Source organism: Solanum dulcamara, chromosome 4 (genome assembly GCF_947179165.1).
Source record: "Solanum dulcamara chromosome 4, daSolDulc1.2, whole genome shotgun sequence".
In the NCBI taxonomy this organism is placed as follows: Eukaryota; Viridiplantae; Streptophyta; class Magnoliopsida; order Solanales; family Solanaceae; genus Solanum; species Solanum dulcamara.
In genome coordinates this window covers 39,355,358-39,375,594 of record NC_077240.1, presented here as the reverse complement: position 1 = coordinate 39,375,594, position 20,237 = coordinate 39,355,358, and the positions used below count along the sequence as shown (strand labels likewise).

The following is a 20,237-nucleotide window of genomic DNA, read 5'->3' as shown; positions in this document are numbered from 1 at the left end:
CTTGAGCATGTCTGACACAAGAAATTTTGAAGAAAAAGGGTTGGGTCTTCCATGGATCATATCTGTGTGCAATGTGAGTTTACTCGGCAATTATGGATCATGTTCATGGTTAATTTTAGCATCCAATGGGCAAGTACTAAAAAGTTGAGAAATGATTTAGAGAGTGGAAAAATTGTATGTCCAGAAGTATCTGGAAAGCTATTCCTCTTTTTTTTTGTGTATAGCTTGAAACTACATGGAAAGAAAGAAATAAGAGATGTTTTGAAGGTTGTCACCACATTGAAAGCTGTACATTGCAATTGAAATGCATCCACTATGCTCCTAGGCCCAAATCTCGAGGTAAGCTCCAAAACCCCCTTTTTGGCTTTCTCTCTCCTCTAACCTCTCTTTGATCACCCATCTCTTTCATTGTTTTGGTATGACCCTGCACCTTCTCCAACCTGCTTGAATCCTTTTTCGACCTTCTCTCTCCTCCAATATTAATCGGATTTTATTTCGGACAACTCAAAACCTTCTCTAACCTTCCTTTTCTCTGATTTGACCTAGAGGTTTTTTCCAGCCACCCAAAATCTCATCTGAGCTTCTCTCTCTTTTAAAGCTTTCTTACAGTTTATAAAAGAGAGGCAATCTTATTCCTGCCTCAAGGTAATCACTGGAAGATCCCTATGGGGTTTTAGTATCCTTTTTTCGGTGGTTTTTGCACATCGTATCGGATCGGAGTGGGTTAAATGGAGACTCGTCTCGGAGGTACTCTGGGATAAGAATGTGTCAGCAAGGCTTAAAGGTAAGTCATTTAGACTGGTGGTTAGACCAACTTTATTGTATGGAGTAGAGTGTTGGTCTACGGAGATGAGGATGTTCACATGTATGCCAGTTATCTTGTGTTTTCTTTTAGTTGGGCACTTCATTTTATTAAGTTTGTTATTTGATTCTCACTTAAAGTCTTTGGGCCTTGTCTTTCCCTTGCACTTTTTGCTTCCCAGAAGACTGTTTGTAACTGTATTTGGCTTTCTGCTAAACAAATGTGCAAATAAATTGTAGTGTGCACTGAGTTTGTCTGCTTTTCATCTGAGCATTTAAAACAATATTATTGTCTTTTCAAAAAAAATATTTCTGATCGTCTATGAGAGATGTCAAAGCATCTGTTTTCCTCGAAATTATTTATAACTCGATTAATCAATTAGTGTTTGAATGGATTGGTTCAAGAAGATTCATACAGCAGGCTGCAACTAGTTTGGGATTTGAAGTGTAGTTGATTAATTGAATTATAAAGAATTTTCTTTAGTTGTCTGTACCAAGTTTTATGTAAATAGTTTCTATCTTCCTTTGTGGGATAAGCTTATTTTGTAATTTACACTTCGTATCATTCTTGTTGCAGCGTGTAAAGGTCTATCGTCTGAATGATGATGGGAAGTGGGATGACCAGGGAACAGGGCATGTAACTGTAGATTATCTAGAGGTAACAATTAAAAAAAGACTTGCCAGAACTTGGTACCTTTTGCTTTCTCTTGGCAAAAATCTTATATATGAATACCCCCATATTTGGAACTTGGACTCTATGATGCAGAGATCGGAAGAACCAGGTTTGCTTGTAACTGATGAAGACGAGCATGAAACATTGCTTCTGCACCGCATCAGTGCAGACGATATCTACCGTAAGCAAGAAGGTATTCTCAAGTGTAGTTAGTTGTCATTATTCCTTTTCATGATTTTTTTTTTGTCTAGTTATGCAGCTTCTTAATGGGAAGTATTTTCTTTTCCTCAGATACAATTATTTCTTGGAGGGATCCGGAGTATTCAACTGAACTAGCTCTTAGTTTTCAGGAGACCACTGGTTGCTCATACATATGGCAAGTCTTGAAATAATTTTCTATCGTCTCACCCACTTTTTCTTGGTTGTAATCTATTTTCTTGAGGTTTATTTTCCGTATTTTCAGGAGGTGATACAAATGATCATCTAAAATAACATCTGTTTTTTCTTCTCTCTCTCTGTAGGGACAGCATCTGTAGTGTGCAGAGAAATATGCAATTCAGTAGCCTTAATTGTAAGTCTCTACATCCTACTAATATTAAAAAGATTTCGTATCCATTTGTATAACAGAACATCTTTTCATTTTGATGCTTAGTTATTTTGGCCATTAGTAATAGATTATACTTACCTGGGGACAGCCATACCTGTGTTTGTCATGCATAGATGTTTATTCATACTTTTCAGTTGAACAAATGAACTAGCTACACCAGACTTTCACAATATGTTTCTGGTTTAGAATTGGAACAAGATTGTTTTCTGGAGTTGTAGCATCAAGTCACCAAGGCTTCAGTTCACAACTCAAAATCAAACACTAAATTTGGAATTTCATATTACCAAGGGTTGGCTGCTTAATTAAAAAATAAATATTACCAAGGGTTGTCTGAAAAATAGTTTCAGTTGCTGTTGTTCTTGTCTTGAATAAATCAATGGTGCTAGGCACCACAGCAAGTTTACCTGATACCTTATGCTAAAGATTGGGCAATTCAAGTTAATACTCTGGCGTAGTTGGGCATTAGGCAAACTTCCGTCTGAGGCCGAGATAACCAAATGAAAACACTGATTTGTCATGTGAACTGGAATATGTGGATAGTATTATTAGACTATTAGACTTCTTTTTGGTTGTGTTATGCCTCTGGGAAAGTGAGTATCCTTATAAATTTAAACTGTTAGGGGCCGTTTGGTTACTGGTTAGAGTTATGCATGTTAGAGTTATGCATGTATTAGTTATGTAGGGTTTAGTTATGCAAGTATTATTTATGTAGGGTTTAATTATGTAGGTATTAGTTATGCAGGGTTTAGTTATATGGAGTTTAAAAGAAATTAGTGAGCTAATTCTTATTTCTTAATTCCAAAATGTTTAGTGAGCTAATATATATTAATTATTATACCCATTAACATAAACAATTATCTAAATAACACATTGAAATTAAATAAATACCAATAGCTAAAAACAATGAAGTAAATAATAATACACTTCATCTTCACCCACTCCCGCAGCCCCTAACCCCACCACTTCACACCCTACCTCCATATTATTCGTACACTTTAAGAATAATATTTTTTCTTATATTCCAAACACTAAAAAATAAGTAAGAAAACCCATTTGTTTTTCTAAGAAACATTTTCATTTGTACCAAACACACCCTATATCTAATCGAATTATTAGTTGCATGATTTTAATTTGTAAAGAAGATATTCATAGTGCACAGATTCATATCTCAGAGTTAAAATATGCATAAATAGGAGAGCTATTGGATCAGGCTGTGCAAGGGATAACAACAATGATATCTAAATCAGTACTTATAATTACAGTTTCCTTGAGTAGGCTCAAGTAAATTCACTATTAAAAATTTAATCATGGAGGAAAGATTACTAGAAGAAGCTATAATCCCCTATTAAGAAAACTGGAGGGAAGATTACTTTAGAAAAAAATTGGTAGTGTTTTTTTTACATGTATTAATTTACCATTTTTTATACATGTATAACTAATACCAACATAACTTATTCCTCCTTCTATCCCGCATAAATTATACATAAATTCCATCATAAGTTATGTAAGTATTAATTATGTAGGATTTCGAACAACTGAAAGGCCAAATGATCTTCTCCATAAAGAATGGGATACTATGGAACATGACTGTATCAAGTATGTTCGATCCCGCATAAATTATACATAAGATTCCATCATAAGTTATGTAAGTATTAATTATGTAGGATTAGAAAAAAACGCAACCAAACACCGTATAAAATCAATACATGAATAACTTTTATACAACATTTGAAAACCTACCAACCAAACATTGTATAAAAGTAGTACATGAATAACTTTTATCGTATTTGCAAACCAAACATGGTATAAAATTAATACATGAATAACCTAAGTATTCATGTGTTAGCGTTGGGCTTATCCCATAACCAAACGACCCCTTAGAACACATGGACAGGCAGTTTTCAGAGATGATTTTAAATGGAGAAACATGATCAGTGAAGATTCATTTAGCCAACCCAATTTGTTCGGGACTGAGGCATAATTGTTGTTATTGAACACATGGACAAATTCTTACCCCTGTGCCCTTTGTTCACCTAGACATCCTTACATAAAGAAACCAGAAAATTGCATAGTAGAATCTGGATCTTTCCGGGGAAGTAAGGAACAGAAAAGAATAGAAAGTAAATTCTTAAAAAAAGAAGAAGAAAAGAATAGAAAGTATTGCTAACTGGCCCATCTTTTCATTCCTGGAAACCTTATTCAATACTTGTAAATAAGGTTCCATTCCTGGACTACTGCTGCTTGGGATTTCTTGTGCTTTCAAGTTAGTATCTTCTAAATAGTTTTTTTGAAATGGTTCAATACATATGTTTACTGTTCTTTTTCTTTTTGATGTTATTTCCAGATGAGACATTTCATAGTGCCAACAGTGATATGAGAGAACTGCCTCTTGTAGAGCTATCTACGCTTCCCTTGATACTAAAGGTTTTGCCATTTTCCTGCTTTGTGCATCTTTCATCTCATAGAAGTTCTGATTTCCTCTAATATTTTCTGAGTGCCAACAGTGTTTGCTTTTGTTGTGAAAGATACCCCTGAATATATATTTCAAATCATATCCCTGATCTCTGAGAGTGTGCTGTTCAATTGTTTCTTTGCAGATAATTGTAGAGAGTGGTGTTGCTGATCAGTTGCATGTGACGGAGCTAATATTGCATGATGTAAGCTTTGTCAATCGGTCAGTTGTCAGTTGTGTGCATGCTAATTTGTTGCTGGATCACTGAATCTTCATTAAGGGTGAAGGTTTCCATTACCTGCAATTGCCATTCATTATAATTCACTATACTAACTATGAACAAGAGCTAAGACTCGCTTCCAAAATGCTCTTAAGAGTGTTGGCTCTGGTATAACAGCAGTTTCACGTCTATCAGAAGACATGTGAAATGCATCTTCTTTTTGTTAGAATCAATTATTTATCATATCATGTTTGACTTTGTGCAAAGTACTTTCTTATGATGATGGGTCATAATAGAATTGTCTCATTTGAGAAGTTGGGATATTAAAATATGGCTGCTAGTTGATTCTTAGAGTCTATTTAAATTGGTCATGCTGTGTGGTGGTAAAATTCTGGGTAAGAAAAGCTATTCAGTACTCTCCGTCTATCCTGTATTCATGTAATCCCACCTTTAGGCACAGCTTGAAAAAGGGCTCATGCAATCATCAGCTGTTTCCACTACACAAAATTTTCATTTGACAAGGCCTAGGGCTTTGGTCTAGTGGTAGAGTGTAACGTGTGTTTTGTGGGTTAGGTGCATGTCACTGTTTCAGACCCTGTTGCAGCCAAAAGCATGATATTCAAGTGGATAAGGGTAGAGGGTGGGCCCATTATACACTCGAGTTTCGAACTGTGCGCCACTGGATTTTAGAGATTTCTCGGGTATAAAAAGAAATTCATTCGAGGAATTAATCTGGATTTTACTTCCTCGATTTTTAAAGATATTTGTGACTATCATTTCAACATTCTAGAATCCGAACTGTTTTCAGATTTTGTAGATTCAAATGTTTAGCAGTGCTTTCAAAAGAGGAGCCAAAAACACTTTTAAGGTCCATTGAAGCTTTAAGCACAAATAAAGGGTGGGCTTTAATGCAAAAAGGTGCAAATGGAGAAAAAATGCACATATATTTTTAGTCCAAAACTAATAACTATAAGCATGAATAACAAATATATGGACAAAGAAGTTGATTTTCTTTACGATTAAGTGAAATATCAATTGTCTAGTGTCCCCTCTTGCGGAAATGCTCATTCACAAGGAAAAGCTTGTCTTAGAGCCTTGATGACGCCATTGAATGCGTTCGCCGCTCAACATGTCTTGAGCTTTGCTTTGGGTTTAAGTGTGCCTTTGACAATAATGATGCTTAGGATATGTTAGTTCTTTTTATTGTGGAAAAATCTTCAAGGAAAACACAAGTTTGTTTTACCTGCACCCAAGAAGTTATTTCACTATATGCAAGGCAAACACCCTCCCTTTCCAAAAAAGAAAAAAGGAACACGGAATCAAAGAGAAGTCAGTTGCATAGTATTTCTCCATAGTAAAAGCTACTTGTTTCTTCCATTTTTCTTTTTTCTTGTTTTCAGTTTCTACAATTGAATCATCTGAGTTGATATTTATTGTCTGTGCAGCAAGAATTTTTCGGAAAGCTGATGGATTTATTCAGGATCTGTGAAGACCTTGAGAATGTCGACAGTCTTCACATCATTTTCGAAATAGTTAGAGGAATTAGTTAGTATTGCCTGCTTTTTATCAATATATGTTTAATACTTAATTTCAGTAGTTTTATGATCTTATGGTTTCTTGCAGTTTTGCTCAATAGTTCCCAGATCTTTGAAAAAATATTTAGTGATGAGTTGATTTTGGATATTGTTGGATGCCTTGAATGTAAGTTTATCATCTATTACTTTCTGTTTCCAGTTGAAATGATCTATTAGATCTTGATAGAGTTCTCCTTTCTCTTTAAGGATTGTTGTAGCTAGAATGTGGCAATTTAGACCTTATCAAAAAAATGTGGGGCAGCTTAGATTTCCCCGTGGAAACTCTATGTTTTGGTTTCACTTCGGATTAAATCTTGTTGAGATTGGGTTCCAACTCTTATGGTGTAACTCATGTTGTCTTGATTACAACAACAAAAACATACCCATTCTAATCCCACAAATGGGGTATAGAGAGGGTAAGAAGTACAGACCTTACCTACTTTTGTGGGGTAAAGAGGCAGTTTTTGATAGACCTTTGCCTCAAAAGATAAGTTTTTGAAGCAGGTTCGCTAGACAAATGTGGCAGCAAAAGAGCTAGACACAAAGCAAGGAAGCAACTCATAATAATATACATCGAACAAGAGAATACGCGACTACTAAATAATACTCTACTATTACTTAGAAGTAAAGAGGAGGCTAGCTCCTCCTTCTCCCTCCTAAGGTGCAACAATACTCGGCTATTTACTTTCTAACTTAATCCTCAACTTCCATATCTTCCTATCTACTGTAATGCCCTCGGTAAACGTAAGTTGTGCCATATCTTGTCTAATCACCTCCCCCCAGTTCTTATTTGGCCTACTCTGCCTCGCTAAATTCTTGCTACAAGCCTACAACCAACCTCGCACAACTCGTTACTAGTGCATCCACACACCTTTTCACATACCCGAATCATCTCAACCTCGGTTTTCTCATCTTGTTCTCCATGGAGGCCACACCACCTTGCCCTGTATAACTTCATGTTGTCTTTATTGAAGCGGATAAATGTATATAATACTCAGAATAGGATAAAAGCATTGCATTTGCTTTTTGGGAGTTGAGTCACAAATTACATGCATTTTGCTGTGAAGTGGCTTCATTCGCTGTAAGTTGCAGTCATGGAATGTTGAAATTTGTGAAACAAAGTGATGATCTTTGATGACATTATCTACCAGAGTAAATGAATTATCAAGTTTCATTCTAAAAAAATGAGCGATCAAGTTTATTGGTGCTCCATACACAATTGATAGGTTGTTTCCTTGTCTGTTCTGCGTGATGCTTTAGAATATCCAACAACAACAACATAAGATTACAACATACTCAGTGTGACCCTACAAGTGGAATCTGGGGAGAATAGGATTTACGAGTACCTTACTCTTACCTTGTGTGAGGTTGAAAAGTTGTTTTCAGTAGACCCTCAATTCAACAAAAATGTTTTCAAAAATAGGTTTGACAAATACAAGAGTAAAAGCTATGGAGGAAATATTGTAGAAAAGAAAAGTACAAACAAAAATAGTAAAGATAACCTAAGTAAAAACAACAACAATAGTAATGCAGTCGAAGAATAAGATAATAATAAAATAATAATAATGATATTGATAAGTAGAAGAGGGAGTAGACAAGGTGCTCTAAGCTAGAACCATGCTCTCCAGCAGGAAAAAGACAAATTGCTCGACTACCTACTAACCCTTTATGCTAATTCTCGACCTTCATATTTTCCTATCTAGGGTCATGTCCTTGGCGAACTAAAAATATTCCATGTCATGTCTAATCACCTCTTTGCAACTCTTCCAGTTTCTACCTCTACCTTTCCTTAAACCTATCACTGTCTGCTTCTCGCACCTCCTCAATAGGGCATCTGTGCTCCTCTTTGCATGTACGAATCATCTTAGCCTTGCTTTCCGCATTTTGTCCACCACATAGGCCCCTCCCACCTTGCTTCATATATCTTCGTTCCTAACCTTATCTCTCCTAGTGTGCTCACACATCTACTTAAGCATCCTCATCTTCGCTACCATTTTCTTCTTCTTCTTTTGAATGTGTGAATTCTTAATTGTGTTGGTATTAGAGACCTCGGGTTTTCATTGTTATTTGGTGAAAAAATTCAAGTTTCACGCGAGTAGGATCCTTGATATGCATGTAATTTGTAAAATAGGGATTGTTGCCATGTCCCTTAAGTAATTTTCAAGTTTTTATCCGGCTGCTTCTTGAGATTGTTTCTGGAATACTTGACCTGAAATTTGCTCTACAGATGACCCAGAGGCACCACATATCCATCATCGCAGTTTTCTGAAGGAGCACGTCGTATATAAGGAGGTATCTTATGAAGCTTTCCAATCCCTTAGTGTTTCCAGCTGAGAATATCTGAGGAATATGGACAGAGGTGTTTAAATGCATGTTTTTTTTGAATTTACTGATAATCTTTTTCCCTTTTTTGGATGCTTGGGATAGGCTATACCTATCAAAGATTCGGTAGTCCTTTCAAAGATATGTCAAACTTATAGAGTTGGCTATCTAAAGGTATAATATGATCTTGTACTCTTAGAAGCATAGGCATGTAACAAGAATGGAACTTATTGTTTTTGTAACTAATTTTAGGATGTCATGTTGTCTCAAATGTTGGATGAGGCAACAATAGCAAATCTCAATTCCATAATCAGTTCGAACAATGCAATGGTAAGATATTAGTAATTTAAGCTCAATCTCCTGCTTATAGTCCACTAACCCTTTGATTTTGATACAGGTTGTATCTCGCCTGAAAGATGATAACACGTTTATTCAGGAATTATTTGCAAAGTTGAGGTCACCTACTACTTCTGCAGAATCAAAGAAAAATTTGGTAAAGAATCTTAGTGGAGACATTTTTTTTTCCATCTCCTTTGAAACATGATTCTATCAGATTTGGATATTATTCATTTTTACGAACTCTTCTATAAGAATGAGCATCTAGTTTCATTGTCCTGTTAGTTCCCAATAGTTGCTTTTACCTGTTTTAGAGGGCATGGACATTTAGCACTATGTGCTATTGTATGTCGGTATGTCATTCTTTCGTTAAATTCTATACTTTCTGTGTAGTGATGTGGGTGAGAATGGACTTAGGTGTTACCCTTTGCGGTCAATCTATTTTTTCCCTCGTTCTACACACTAGAAAAGCTATTGCTCGAAATAGAAGGGGTGAATATTTAATTGTTTCTTCATGCATGAAATATTGGCTACACATTGTTTTCTCTACTGAAATATGTGAAAGTGAAGGTTCTTTGTTTGTTGAGGTTGAAAAACAAGGAAGCCAAGCTCACAGGGCTTTGGTTTAGTGGTAAGAGCGTAGTGTGTGATGTGTTGGATATGCTCAATTCACTGGTTCGAATCTTGCCACAATCAAAAGCCTGCTCCCTTTCGTCCCATTTACTGTGACAATGTTTAGCTTTCGAGAGTCCAACGGGTTACTTTTGACCGTAATTTTTTCATATGCCTTTTAAATTTTTTAAATATTAGTTATGTTTGACTTGCCTTAATTTTTACTTCCTAAATATGTAAAAAAAATCAAAAAATTTAAAGATTCATGTCTACAAAATTAAGAAGTTTCAATCTTGAAAAGCAAAATATGTCACATAATATTGGGACAGAGGGAGTGATATTTAAGTGAAGAAGGATAGAGGGACGAATCCATTATCTACATAGTTTCGAACTGTGCACCATTGACACTAAATGATTTATCAGTTAACAAAAGAAGGGAAGGCAACATTGTAGTCTTAATTTCTGTTCTCTTATAAGTGTATAGAGAACTAATAGGTGAAATATTACTTTTTAGTTGTAAAACCTAAACTAGTCTTTTTCTTTGGACCCTCGAGCATACTTACTGTAGAGTTTGTGCTTTCATACTGGTATGGAAGTATTCTTTATTACAGAAGTCATATCTGTTATTGCTGGACTTGCTAAAATATCATGTTTGTAATCAGAAGTAGAATCCTTGTTTTCAGTCCTTAAGTATTAGTTTATCGAATGAATTCAAAAATCAACAACAACAGCAGCATACCCAGTGAAATCCCACAAGTGGGGTCTGGGGAGGGTAAGATGTACGTAGACTTTACCATTACCTCATAGAGATAGAGAGACTGTTTCTGAAAGACCCTCAGCTCAAAAATCACAGGTCCAAGTAAGAGAAAAACAAACAATATATATAGTATAATGGCAAAAAAAGCGATGCAAATTTTACAAGACAAGAATAATAACGATAGTAAAGTAATGTGATAATCAAAGACAATAACAACACAACTATAAAGACACGCCTAGACCTATGACCCCCCTAAACCGACACACGTCAAGACACCATTCTATCCTAACTAGCTTTCCACCCTAATCCGCGACCTCCACTCATTTTTATCTAAGGTCATGTCCTTGGTGATATAGAGTAGCGTCATATCTTGTCTAATCACATCTTCTCAATACTTTTTCGGTCTACCCCTACCCCTATGCATAACCCCCAACTCTAACCGCTCGCACTTCCTAACTAGTTAATTCCTCCCTGAATTAATCATAGTCTCATAGCATGGTAAGATCAATTTGAAAGCCCACAGATTCTATTGGTTCTGGACTAGATAGTAGAACTCACATTTTCCAAGATCTTTTTTGTTTTGGATTAAATGGTGGAACTCACATTTTCCAAGATCTTTTTTTTTCTTGGTAGGTTATGCTTTAATAACAAAATATTTATGAACTATCCACTGTAAAATAGTCTTCGCACACATACATACATGCTGACAATGTAATTGACTCTTTCTTTTAAGGGGTAAAATAAACCATCAATGTGATTTTGGCCTTTTGAAATGCTTTTTTTTGGATGACAAGGAAACCCGCAACCGCTACCCTTTGGGTGCATACAGGTTAAAACCCTTGCTCCTATGCAATAGCTCGCAAACCACAGAAGAGAAGTAACCTGCAGTAGGCGGTGCAACGAGCTCGTCTCAGAAGGCAAACCCCTTGTTTTTGCTGGCAAGGAATTTTGAACTTGAGATATCCAACATGGAAGTTCCAAGTCCAAACCACCGGGCCACCCCGAAGGGTTGCCTTTTGAAATGTTTTCTTATTTGAGTTAAATCTGCTATTTAAGCCTGTTAAGGTCATGCAATGGATGCTATATGGTTTTCATTAAAACAAGAAAATAAAATATGGTGCATCTCTTTCTTGTATTAAAGACCATTTTGGTGGTTGCATTCAGTTTTTTCTTGAGGTATCACTTTGAGATATTCATGCATCAACATTGATTTTTTTTTTTTGGTGTGAGATAAGTTGAGAACTATTGATGAACATAATTCCTCCATTCGAATATCAGTGACCTACACAATGGACTTAACATTTACCTATTTGGAAACTTTTCTTCTTTCAAGAATTCAATGTGTTTTTAATTGTAGAATTTTGGCAATCCTTACTTCATGGACTAGGTTTTGGGGTTGAGTTAGGCCAAAGGTCTATATTAGGGGATGACACACTACTATTCTATTTTACCTAATCTTGGGCTCTCATGTTTTATTGTCCACACCCTAGATGTCCAGCTCCAGGCGGAGGGGTGTGTGTGCAGACATAGTTAAGTGAATACAATCAATCATATCTTCTCTAAAGGTTTAATCTTTGATATGAGGTGGTAACACAATACAATATGGTATTGGAGTAGGCGGATGTTTGAGTTCAAGTCTCACCATCATAAAGAATTTCCACATGTTTGGTCAAGAAAAAGTGTTAGGCCCGCACAAAAAAATTGGCTGAAAGCATAATTAAGTAACCAAAGCATGCTCCATTCAGCAGTTTATGTTCTTAGATGAGGTGGCCACACAGTTGAACACATTTATACCCACTTATCTAGAAACTAGTGTCTATGAACGTGCTTTGCATGTTATTCCATGTCAATTATCATACAAAAAACAACCTCGATGATTAATTCAGAGTCCCATTCCGACACCCAACTCGAGACTCGATTCCGACATTCGACCTCGACATTCGACATTCGACATTCGACATTCGACATTCGACACTTGAATCTAGACTCAACTTTCTAACCAAGACTCGATCCTGACTTCCGACCCAGGACCCGATCCAACACTCATCCCAGAACTTGATCCAAGACCTGACTTCTAGCCCAAGATCCGATCCCGACATTTGATCGTGGACCCAACTCGAAACTTGATCCCGACATCCGACTTCGACACTTGATACCCTACACTGATCCAGGACTTGACTTTCGATACCATCTCCCGACCTAGGATTCGATCCGAATCTCGAATCAAGACCCAACTTTCGACCCGAGATTCAATCCTGTACCCGACTTACGAAACGAGATTTGACCCTACTCGACCCTGACATCCGATAGGAGACCCGAACCCGACTTTCCACTCTTGACCCAGCTCGACTTTCGACTCGAGACCCGACACTGGACCTGACTTGCGAATTGAGATCTGACCTCGACACCCAACCCAACCTCCCGACCTAAGACCCGATCTCGATTTTTGACATAGAATCCGACTCTTAACTCTTGATTCGAGACCCAATTTCTGAATCAAGACCTGACCACGAGATCTGACTTTTGAATCGGGATTCGATCCCCGCACTCTATTCCAACGATCGATTAAGGACCCACTATGATACTTGACCTGAGATCCAACCTCGACTCTCTATCTGAAACCCGACTCTGACTCCCAACACAAAACCCCACCCTAATACCTAACTTCGGACCCAACCCTGACACCTTACCCGATATCTTACCTCGATTTCTGACTCGAGATCCGACACTCAAATTGAGATCCGACCCTGATCAGACCCAGGATCCATGAGTTATGTCTTGAATCATCTTGAATTTAACAAAAAAGGTTAATTACGTGAAGTTGTATCTCATTGAATTGTTGATTGAACATTTTTCCCTTTATTGAAAGACTATATAATAGATAAAAATTATCGTTTACTATTTTTCTACAATAGATAAATTTGTCATTTACTATTTTTTTAAATAATTGTTATTTAATTATTATGCAAATATGTAGCACTTTGAAATTAATTAAAGTTATAACTATTAAATATTTATTCATTAAGGATATAAAAGTTGTTCAATATTTAATGAATATTTTGGTCAATCAATACTATAAAACATGTAGAAATTTACTAATAATTTACTTAAAATAGATTTATTGTTAAGCTCCTATTATTAATAGGATAAATATGTATCCTACAATAAATTTAGTCCTAATAGAAATATGTTTTGTATAGTCCTAGTACAAAATTATATTTATACCCATTAGTAATTTTTTAGATGGAGGAAATTTTAACTTAAAAGGGCAAATAAGTAATCAACTTTTAGTGGATATTTTGATCAATCAACATTTATATTCTTGCTTTTATAATAATATAGATTAGAATGCCATCTAGTATTTTTTATGTCAAATGCAAGAAGACAACTGTTATGTTATGTTCCCCCCTTACAATTTTCAACTGCTTTTGTTGGACTACATTCCAGTTGTAGTCTGGTGGACAACTTGGAAAGAAAGAAACACTAGGATAATATGGTCAATATTAAGTCTAGATGTATATCGTTGCTTCGCTTTTGGTGCAAAATGGCTAATGATGATGTATATGATACCAGGGCGATGGTTGATTTTTTTAGCTTGTTATACTCATTGTAATATCTGTTCCGGATGTAACTTTGAGCCAGCTTATCCTTATTGCTGGCTGTAATCAATTAAATTTCACATTATACTGTATACAAGCAAATTGTAACTGCTTTGACATTGTACTTATTATGTCCTTAAAGGGACATCATAATGGCATCATGTACTTGCTGCTCTTTACGTAGCACATGTTAGTATCTTCTTCAAGTTTGGATATGTACCTATTGTTTTGCTTCCTTTTTGTTGTTTGGGTAGGAAACCTCTGAGCAGTAGTAGTCTCATTATCATATGGTTATTTGATTCTTCTTTTTCTTTTTCCTATTGTACTAGATACACTTTTTACATGAGTTTTGCTCCTTGAGTAAGAGCTTGCAGATGGTCCAGCAAGTTCGGCTACTCAGGTATGCATCACAGGCTTTTCCTTTATTCTAGAAATGGTTGTCCTGTATGCATGAAGATGATTGTTTTAATTTTAGATCTGTTACTCTCTGGCAAGTGAACTTTTCTTGAATTATGGTTTGTGGGTGATAGAACTGGAAATATGTTAATGGTTGCAGGGATCTTGTTAATGAGGGCATATTCGATATTATAGTTGATGTTTTGCAGAGCCCTGACAAAAAGCTTGTGTTGATGGGGTAATGGACCATAACATTAAACTTCAGCAAGTAGATTCTTTTTCTTTTCTTGTTCTTTGTGCATGCACCTTGTGTTCCCCTCTGAAGTTCTTGTTACAAAAACTTCTAATGGATGCAGGACAGACATTCTGATTCTTTTGAATCAGGACCCAAATCTTCTGCGGTCTCATGTTATTCGTCAGGAAGGTCTTACCCTTTTTGGACTTCTGGTGAGTAGTATTGGACTTCTCTTTGTTTTTTTTTTCATTTCAATACGCAGCAGCATTCGATGCTGATATGAGGCTATATCACTGTTGCTATAGTTGAGGTTACCTAACACTTGAGACACATGGAATAATCCAAGTCATAACATGCAAAGATCCATGTTGAAACCTATTTTCACAGAATTTTGAAGCACACTAAAAAGACACTTGAATATGGGTTATTCTTGTGGATCCTCGTTTATTTGGGGGATCCTATACTTGGAAAGGGTGTGAAAATAGCAGATGTGCTTCCAGGATTGATAGATTCCCTTACTCGTTGCTATGGGATGAAATGTTTCAACAGATCAACCTAAGGGTATTGCCAAATTTGGTAACTGATCATAATCCAATTATGTTGTCTTGTGGGGAATGGAATTTTAAGAAGACATACTTAAAGTTTCAAAAATGGTGGCTGAATGTGGGGGTTTTCAGGAGTTAAGTGCATGAGTGGTGGGCTTCTTTAAATGTATCATGAAGAACAGACTTCAAGCTAGCTTCCAAGCCGAGTCTTCTAAAAGGAAAATCAAAGAGTGGAAGGAATCAAAAACACAAATATTGCCACAAACTGGTAGTTTGGATCTTATACAACAGCAGAGACCAGTAACGGAAGATGAACAGTTTCAGAAGGCTCATTTGGCTATGGAATATGAAGAAGTGTCTAGGAATGAAGAGATTGCTTGAAGACAAAGATCAAGGGTCCAATGGATTAAGAGTGGGGTCAAAAACACAAAGTACTTCCATAGGGTGGCGACAACTCACAAAAGATTCAGTACAATTGATTCTTTGCAGATTGACGGAGTTGGTACCACCGAGCCTTTGACCATAAAGAATTCAATTTGGAATTCTACCAGAATCTATACAGGGAAAAAACAGACAGGTGGAGGTCAAGCCTCAACATTCAAGGTGTCTCAAGTATTACAACAGAGGAGCAAGATTGGCTAACAAGACAGTTTGAGGAGGATGACATACTTGAAGGGATCAGACTGTGTGCTATTGATAAGTCACCTGGTCCACATGGATACACAATGATCTATTTTAGGCTTTTTGGGTTGTATTTAAGGATGACTTGGTGCAAACCTTCCTGAACTTTCATTCTCAACAGAAGTTTGAGAAAAGTTTCAATGCCACCTTTGTGCCTTTGATTCCTAAGAAGGTGGGTGCAACTGAATTAAGGGTGATTTTACTTGTCTTTGAAACTTGTTCTGTATTGGAAGTCAATTGGAGGGAAATTAGCCTTTTCCAAGTTCAAGAGGTTCAACAAATTCAGGTGTTAGCAAGCAGTGTGGACTGTAGGGTTGAGAACTTGCCCACTGTCTATGTTGGAATGCGTTTGGGCTCAAAGCATAAAGCTTTGGAAACTTGGGATGGCAATATAGAGAAGGCTGAGAATTTTTTTTAGCTTTACGGAAGTCTCAATAACTCTCTTTGGGGGGAAGACTTATTTTGCTCAGTTCTATGTTGATGCTTTGCCTACATATGTGATGTCTTTATTTCCTATCCCTAGCAAGGTGATCAAGGCACTAGAGACTAGACACTTCTTTTTTGAGAATGAATTTTCTGTGGCAGGGAAATAAAGTGGGCAGAGGCTTTAACTTGGTCAAGTGGGAGTCAGTTCAACAAAGCAGAGGACATGAGGGTTTGGGGTGAAAAATTTAAAGCTACAGAACAAAAGCATACTCATAAAATGGTTATGGAGGTATAATCAAGAAGAGCAGGTCCTGTGGAGAGAGGTGACCCAACATAAATATGGCCAAATTGAATAGTGGTGCACAAACACCGTCTCAAATACTTTTGGGGAGGGTGTATGGAGGACCATCAAATCACATCTTTGTGGTTAGCTTTGAAGGTGAACTCAAACTACATGATTGGCAGGGAAGACAAGATTTTCTTCTGGAAGAATTGGAGTGGATAGGGGGCTTTGCAGGATCTATTTCCCCAGCTATTCTCCCATTTGCACCAATCCTGAGGTCAAAGTAGAGGAGATAGGTCTCCTCAAGGCTGGAATTTAGCATTCAGAAGGCTGTTAAATGATTGGGAAATATAAAGAGTAGCAAAATTGTTGACTCTAGCTGGTGGTTTCCAAGGAACTACTCTGGAATCTGATAACATCATATGGAGACACCACAAAGATGGAGTGTTCTCAGTGAACAAGGTTCAAAGGCGTCTGAGTTGACAGGTAGGTCAATAGGCCCCCTGGAAAACCATATGGAATATGGTACCAACTAAGGTGAAATGTTTAGGGATATCTTCATAGCTTCAAGATGCTCACTATGTAAGGAGGCAGTAGAGACTAACAATCACCTTTTACTACCTTTTGAAGTTACAACACAGGTGTGGGCCTTATTCTGCTGACCTTTTAAGCTGTTGAATTAGGAGGGGAGGTAGCAAGAGTCAGAAAATATCAATGAGAACAGTGCCAGCCTGCTTCTGGTGGAACACTTGGAAGGAAAGAAATGATAGAATTTTTAAAGGCAAAGTGAGCTCATACCTAAAATAAAATGGAATGTCATCACTTCTTTATGTATTTGGTGTAAAGAGTAATGTATAGAAGATTAAGTACAGTTAGTTGACTTTATATGATTACTGTTATTACTTTACGTTCGCGTGTCTTGGAGGTGGCCAACATACCCATACATAGGGGTGGCAAAATCAAACCCAACCCACCCAATCCCTTTAAGTTTGGGCTGGTTATTGACCCGCACATTCATTAGCTCAACCCATTAAAAATTGGGTTGATATGTTACCCGAATTGATTCATGAGAAATTTTGTTAAAATATTTTTAAAAAACTTTTTTTTTAATTTGATATGTTATATATAGTCATAATAAAGAAAACAAATAATTTTATTAGGTACTAAAATAGTTTAAAAGAACAAAAAAATAATTAAGCTTAGTAAAAATTGAGTTGGGTTGGGTCTAGACCAGTTACCTAACCCATTTTGACCCAACCCGTTTTGGCCCAAACAAATTTAGGTTGGGTTGGGTCGAGTCTTGACCCAATTGTTGTCTTAACCCATTATGACCCGTCCAAACTTGACCCACTCCGCCCAATTGCCACCCCTACCTATACAATGTTACTAGTTTCAAAAAATAGAAAAGAAAAGGAGTGTTTGATACAAGAGATATTATTAGAAAATATTGTCAAATTAGTTTTTAGGGCTCTTTGCAAAGATCCTACTAAGTACTCCTATCTCTTTGTTATATTCCCCGCACCCTTCGACCAAATTTTCTTTATGATAGTGAGTTTGCCTCAGATTATCTCAATATAACTGTGTCATTTAATGATTCTGTCCCCTTAAGTGAACATTCCATTGTCTCAAAGAGGTGATTTTCTGTGTCTTAAGATTGCCAAGATTCATCTAAACTAATTCGGGTGTTGTTGCTGAATGTAGTTTAGCAGACTAACTTTCTGAGTTTCTTGTACTGCATTAAAGAATAGTAAGACTATCCCTCCAAAAAAGACTTGTGTATTAACTGGGTTGTTTGATGGCATTGAAAGGAGGAGAGGGTGGGGTTTGTTGCCACTCGGAGGGAAAACAACTGATTGTTGAATGCAATATCAAATTTAGTGGTGGTAGGTTTTAGTTATCCAAATTCTGGCCAGTTTTGCAGTTTATCTTGCTGTAACTTATGCTGCTTAGTGGTTGATTACTGTTGATTATTTTTTCCCTTCTTCGGGTGTGGGGTTGGGGGCATTAAGGCTGTTCCACAATTACTATCTGTTCGACACTCCTTTTGTCAAATTTGAACTACCTTCAATTATATGTGTGCATTAAAGAATAACTAACTAATAGTATATGAGAGGAGGTCCTTGGTGTATGACATTTGCTGATAATATTGTTCTAATTGATGAAAGCAGTGAGGAAACGAACCAAAGTTAGAACTATGAAGAACTCTACAAGAGTATAAATATCCAAACACCTTTTCTCTTTGTACACATTCCTTTTCTACTTCCCTCTTATTTTACACGTCCAATATTCACTTTGCAATCCCCAAAAAGGATTTGCTGCTCTTGAGTTGAGGGTCTTTTGAAAACAGCTTATCTACCTCTACGAGGTAGTAGTAAGGTATGCATACACTCTACGCTTCCTAGATCTCACTTGTGGGATTTCACTGGATATGTTGTTGCAATCCCCTGAAAGTATTAATTAATTGTTTGTTTTATTAAATTATCTTATTAATAGTAAATAATCTCTATAATACTATCACCTTTAATCTCAATTCTATCAATGGTAGCAATGCTTGACAGCAAAAGTTTCAACTTGAAACTAGTACTTTTTTTTATTTGTTCAGTATATTGAAAATTAATTTCCATTTTACTTGTCTACTTTAGCAAATCAAGAGAGAATTGACTATTTTTCCAATTTTACCTTATGATGAAGTAACCATTCTCCAGATTTATTGGGATAGTAGCAGTCAAATTTTGTTTTTCAAAGTATAGTTATAAGCAACTATTTTCCAGATTTATTGGAATACTAGTAGTCTAATTAAGTATAGGTATTACTTATTACAATGAGTAACTAAAGCAACCCTTTTTTTCCAAAGCTTACACAAAAATATTATGGAGCAGTACTTATCTCTGCTATATAAATTTACTTTTACTCTGGATATTCGTTCTATGCTCTGGAGTTCTATGAATTAGTACTATTTTTTCTTTGAAACTGAAAATTAGTAGTAGTTGTATTACTCTTCACTTTTAAAAATGCTTCTCTAAAAAAATTGTCTAGTTTAGTGAAGTTATTTTGTGAGTAGGAATGTAAAAAGATATGAAAAAGATATTGATAGTTAAAGATTCAAAGGAGGTACTTAAAGATTCAACAAATGTTGAAGTTGAAGACTCGGTTGAGAAAGTGAAAAACTCGAGGGATATTGAAAGTTGAAATTTTCAAATGATCTCTATATTAATCAGAAGATCCTTTCAGTTGGCTAGACTGTTACTTAAACGCAACTAGATCTTGTGCAATCTTATTGAATATTTAGCGATGCATTTTGTACCACTTATGATTTTGGTAAACAGTCGTCCTGACTTGGTCATTGCGTGTCACGACCCAACCTAGGGCCTAGTTGTAACACGACGATTAAAATCTCAAAGGACTCCAACCAAGTCTTTTAACATATCATTCATGAGCATACATAAGGAAATTAGGCGATAAGGCTAACTCATGATACGAAAGTAAAATCTCAGATAAAACGTAAGTCTCAAAATAGGAAAGCGACAATATAGACTCGTACTATCTAACATGCATCTAATACCAGATGGGAGCATGAGACGATCTCCCAGTACACCCAATAGACAACATAGAGTAATGATGTATGACTGTCAAATGAAAAATAATAAATGTCATGTCCTCAAACTGTGAGGACTCGCCAATAAGAAGATAATAGTAGCCTCTAGCCACGAGCGGGAGG

At 36.3% G+C, this 20,237-nt stretch overlaps 1 pseudogene; it reads left to right on the top strand.

Annotated features, from left to right (window-relative positions):
* The first annotated feature begins 338 nt into the window (after window positions 1–338).
* The window catches only part of LOC129887345 (uncharacterized), a 38,912-nt pseudogene continuing 19,013 nt past the window's right edge, over window positions 339–20,237 (top strand).